The sequence below is a fragment of the Nomascus leucogenys genome, unplaced genomic scaffold (genome assembly GCF_006542625.1).
Source record: "Nomascus leucogenys isolate Asia unplaced genomic scaffold, Asia_NLE_v1 000856F_79385_qpd_obj, whole genome shotgun sequence".
In the NCBI taxonomy this organism is placed as follows: domain Eukaryota; kingdom Metazoa; phylum Chordata; class Mammalia; order Primates; family Hylobatidae; genus Nomascus; species Nomascus leucogenys.
The window spans coordinates 49,207-55,206 of NW_022097873.1; positions in this window are offsets into that span (position 1 = coordinate 49,207).

Below are 6,000 nucleotides of genomic sequence, written 5' to 3' on the forward strand. Positions count from 1 at the left end.
AAATGACATAGTTGAAAGGAAATTTAATAATTTTGGATCCCTAAAAATTGGACAAATTCCCAGATATTCATTCATTCTATAAATAATTGTCTATATATTATAGGCCCTGTGCTAAGCAATGAAAATCCAAGAGATAGTTCCTGCTTGTTTAAAAATGAAGAGTATGACTTTTCTAATTCAACAAGTGAAAAATAATGAAGAATATATGAAAGTGTATAAAAAACATAGTTCCTGTTGAGTTTTTAACTTTTAAAACAAATATTTGTCTGCCCTCAAAAATATTTAGATTCTAACAAATAATACTTGGTTTCACTGAATGTCAGATTTCATAAGATTCTCAGCTGGTTCTATATTAAAAATTTATATTGAAATGTAGTTTTAAAGAAATATGGCTGGAACTGCCAGTTGTGGTGGCTCACACCTATAATCCCAGCACTTTGGGAGACCAAGGTGAGCAGATTTCTTGAGCTCAGGAGTTTGGGCCTGGGAAACATGGTGAAACCTTGTCTCTACCAAAAATACAAAAACTCAGCTGTGTGTGGTGGTGCGCACTCGTGGTCCCAGCTACTTGGTAAGCTGAGGTGGGAAGATCACTTGAGCCCAGGAGGCAGAGGTTGCAGTGAGCTGAAATCGCACCACTGCACTTCAGCCTGGGTGATAGAGTGAGACCCCTGCCTCTACCAAAAAAAAAAAAATTAGGCATGGTGGCGCACGCCAATAGTCCCAGCTACATGGAGGGCTGAAGCAGGAGGATCATTTGAGCCCAAGAGGTGAAGGCTACAGTGAGCTGTGTTTGTGTCACTTCACTTCAGCCTGAGGAACAGAGTGAGACCTTGTCTCAAAAAAAGAAAAAAAAAAAAATAAGAAATATTGCCGATGGTTTGAAGGATGTTGAATTTGAGTCAAAATAACTAAAATATTTATTTGTAATATTTAATAGTGAATATTATGTATGTAAGTTTCTATATAAACTTATGAGACATTTCTTAATATGCATATGTGATAGCAATGAATGTTTAAAATATTTTAACTACAATAAGACTTATTTAAATATTCTGTAAAATATTTCTCTTTTGTTATTTTCAAGTTGCAATTATGTGTAAATCATGTGTATCAGCTTAATGTATTTTAAAATTTTGAACTCTGGAAGTGTAACATGATTCAGGCAGTGTTCTGATACCATCTAAAGCAAAAATTCAAAGTGTATGTTTATTATAGAGAAAGAGAAAAAGTTATCCTGACTTCGCTTATTTTTATAATTAATATGATAAATTTTTGACATATCTTTAAATTATCAGGCATTTAAAAAACATGATTAAGTAGTAACTAAATGGTGATGTGACCTTCATGACACAGCCAGAATTAATGTGACAGTTAGGGTGGCTCACGCCTGTAATCCCAGCACTTTGGGAGACTGAGACAGGCAGATTGCTTGAGCTCAGGAATTCAAGACCAGCCTGGGCAACATGTTGAGACTCTGTCTCTACAAAAATAATACAAAAATTAGCGGGGCATGGTGGCACACACCTGTAGTCCCAGCTACTGGCAGTTGGTGGGCGGAGGGGGGTGGGTCTTTTGAGCCTGGGAGGTCAAGACTGCAGTGAGCCAAGATCATGCCACTGCACTCCAGCCTGGGCAATGAGAATGAGACCCTGTCTAAATATATAAATAAATAAAGTGATAGTGTATTCTTATCCAACTATACCTATTTTAATTAAGAAATCAGTTTGTGCTAAACAGTACAGATTGTCCTATGATTTTTTATATATATATATATAATTTTATTTACGTAATATAAAAGATTATAGAGAGCTATGTTTGGTTATTCTGTTTAACTGACTTGGCACTTAACCTCTTCTTAGGCTATAAGGGGCCTGGCACATTGCAGATACTCAACAAACTTTTAGTGGGTTAAAGTCAGTTTAGCAAATAAAAGTCAATACTATTGGTTTATAACCAATGCTTCCTATATTATACATTATTTTTAGTAAAAGATTGGCTTCTCTTAACATCATGCATATAACTGTCTTCAACTAAAGCCTGATTTTGTGAAGACTCCGTTTCTGGCCCCATCTCATACCTGCTCCAACTCCTAGAACCTTTTTTTATTGTGTTTTCTAGAATCCGTGATAAGTCATCAATGATGTTCTCTACATAGTCAATCCTTTTGCTTTTTTCTTTCTTTTGTTCTGAATGTGTAGTCCCTGGACCACACAGCAATGCTTGGGAACTTTTTAGAAATGCAAATTCTCAGACTTAAGACTTATTAAATCAGAAACTCTGTGTGTGGGGTCCAGCAATCTATAGTTGAACTAACCCTCTAGGTCATTTTCATACACACTGAAGCTTGAGATCCCCCTGCTCTCACAGAACTCTGGCTGTCTCCTGCAGCCTCTCATTTGGTGCTTGTTTTCTTGTGGTTTTTCTTATCTTTGTAGTGCTGCTTGTAGACCATTCTCTTTCTCACCTCCCTCCTCCCTAAAAACTTCCGTCTTAAAATTTTTCATGATCATCAGACTATACCACCCATTGTCATTTACCATTCCTGGTTCACTCTTTCTTGTTCTCAGAGATTTTAGTCTCTACCTCACAGTCACTCTCCAAATGATACTTCTCAGTCGTTTGACCTCTCTGCTAATGATCTTGAGTAGCAAGATCAGCCTCAGCCACTCACTCCTTTGTCATTACCGATAACAAAAACCCTTAGTCTCAGTTTCAAGCATCCTGTTCTCTCACTACTTCCTCCTATCTTTTTTCTAGCATACTCCTTATAGGCCCTTGACGCCAACAATCCTTAGACCTCATGAAGACCTGCAATCCATTAATCCTAGTGTTTTCGCAGCACCTCTCCTTTCGTGCCCTCACTTCTGTGCTTATCCCGAGTTTTTAGGACATTATTTATCTTTTTATTTATTTGAGACAGCATCTCACTCTTGCACAGGCTGCAGTGCAATGGCACGATGTCGGCTCACTGCAACCTCCACCTCCTGGGCTCAAGCAATCCTCTTGCCTCAGCCTCTTGAGTAGTAGCTGGGATTATAGGCACGTGCCACCACGCCCAGCTAATTTTTTTGCATTTTTAGTAGAAACGGGGTTTCACCATGTTGGCCAGGTTTGTCTCGAACTTCTGACCTCAAGTGATTTGCCCTCCTTACCCTCCTAAAGTGCTGGGATTACAGGCATGAGCCACTGTACCTAGCCTGTAGTACGTTATTAATAATCACTCCTTTGCATGCCCTGTCAACTCCATTGTTCCTTTCTTTGTTGTATTCGCTTGGCAAAGCTCAAATCCTTATTAAATATGAACACCTACTTTGCACTCAGGAAGCTGAGTGTGGTTAGAGAAAGATATGTGACCATGATAACCAGTCTCACTTTAAATTTGTGAGCATAAATTCAAATTAACTTTAATGCTGCCCAGAAGTCTTACTGTTTCCATGGTTCATTTACTCTCCCTAGGGAGTCAACTATTTTATATCTCCATTCTACTCAGACCACTAATCAACACTACCCCACTATCAGTCTATGCTACCTATTTCTTGCTTCTCTTGGACTGAGAACAGAAGCAATCTGAGAGACCTTCCACAGACTTCCAAAACCACATCTACAAGCATCACTATTCAGACGCTCTGCTATCTCCTCTGTTACAAAGGATGAATTGTCTGTGCTCTCGTTTAAGGAGAATCTCTTACTTTTTACCTTCCTAAGGGCATTCTACCAATTTTGGTTTCTACCATCAGTGTTTCCTCCTATAAATAATTATTAGCTTATACACTGATTTTTCTGTAAGTACAATTCAATTAGAAGAAAACCTGGGTTTTCTTCTCTAAGTTGGCTCCTCACATCCTTGGCCCATTCTTTTTTTGTTTATAGTAATTTAATTTTTTTTTCTTTTCTTTTTTTTTTTTTTTTTGAGGTGGAGTCTCACTCTGTCACCGTCACCCAGGCTGGAGTGCAGTGGCAGGATCTCGGCTCACTGCAAGCTCCACCTCCTGGGTTCACACCATTCTCCTGCCTCAGCCTCCCGAGTAGCTGGGACTACAGGCGCCGGCCGCCACGCCTGGCTAATTTCTTTTTGTGTTTTTAGTAGAGATGGGGTTTCACCGTGTTAGCCAGGATCATCTCAATCTCCTGACATCGTGATCCACCCGCCTTGGCCTCCCAAAGTGCTGGGATTACACGTGTGAGCCACCACGCCTGACCTCTTTATAGTAATTTTTAAAAAATTACTAAAATAAAACCCTTTAAAGTGTGAAATTCAGTGGTTTTTAGTATAGTTACTCTATATGGGAATTCTTGTTTCTTTATAATTCTTTGTATATTCTGGATGTTAATACTTTATGTAGAAATACTATCTATATATATCATTCATTAATTTATTAATTTGTACACAATTAAGTAGAAGCCAATAGTCAAAACCAGTTTGCCAGTCCAAAAATTGTTATAAGTCATTTATACATGAATACTATATCAATTATGAATTTTATAATTTTTAAATTATAAAGCTTTTAGATATGATTCAAAGATAAAATTTAGAGGTATTAAAGTTTCTCCACTCAGATACTGAGAGGTGAAATCTTTTTTTTTTTTGAGACAGAGTCTTGCTCTGTCGTCAGGCTGGAGTGCAGTGGTGTAATCTCGGCTCACTGCAACTTCCACCTCCCAGGTTCAAGCAATTCTCCTGCCTCAGCCTCGCAAGTAACTGGGATTACAGGCGCATGCCACTACGCCCAGCTAATTTTTGTATTTTTAGTAGAGACAGGGTTTCACCATGTTGGCCAGGATGGTTTCGATCTCTTGACCTCATGATCTACCCGCCTCAGTCTCCCAAAGGAGAGGTGAAATCTTATATATTATTCTGTCTTATTTATGCCCATTCAAATATGAACATATAGAAGGTTTGAGGGACTTGTTTTTACAAAATTATGATCATCTATATATGTTACTTGGCAACTGATTTAATGCATCTTGAGCATTAAGTCATCAGGATATACACTAATTCATTTTTAAAGGCTGTACAGCATTCATTAGTATAGCTATATTATAATTTAAATAAGTCCCTGTTCATTCAGTTGATTACAGCCTTTTCCCACCATGAGCAATCACATAATTTATATAATTATACTTCTATTTCCAAAGGGTGGAGCTCCTAAAATGGGATTGCTGGGTCAGAAGGTAATAGTCAAAGGGAGTAGTTTTAATATTAATAGATTTTGAATCCAATAAGTGTTAGAGCAATTCACACCCTTGTAAGTTTGAAAATACCACTTTCCCATTATCTTCACCAGCATTGGATATTATTGTCTTTTTTTTTGTTTTTGTGTTTTTGTCTTTTTTGAGACAGGGTCTTTCTCTGTTGCTCAGGCTTCAGTGCAGTCACACGATCATAGCTCACTACCATCTCAAACTCCTGGGCTCAAGTGATCCTCCTACCTCAGGCTCCTGAGTAGCTGGGACTACAGGTGTGTGCCACTGCACCCAGCTAATTGTTTGTTTGTTTGTTGTAGAGATGGAGTCCCACTATGTTGGCCAGGCTGGTCTCAAACTCCTGGCCTCAAGTGATCCCCCTGCCTTGGCCTCCCAGAGTGTTGGGATTACAGGTGTGAGCCATTATGCCTGTATTTTTTGTTAATCTGAATGAACAGGTTTCTTTAATTTGCATTTCCCAGACTACAGGTGGAGTTGATCGTCTTATATTTGTTTGCCATGTGACTTGCCTACTCATTCTTTTGGGATATCTTTTTCTTACCAATTTGTACTCTGGTTTTTAATCTGTTGTTTGTCCCTCAAAGCTTGTCTTTTTTTTTTTTTTCATCAAAATTTTAAGTTTTGTACAGTCAAACTTTTCCTTTATTGTGTCTGATATATTATGCCTCGCTTAGGAATGTATTCTCACATCAAGATGCTAAATAAAACATTCTTATATCTTTTGCACTTAAAATCCAGGTATAATTAATTTTTACACTAAAAGTTCAGATGTATTAAAGATATTTTTACATA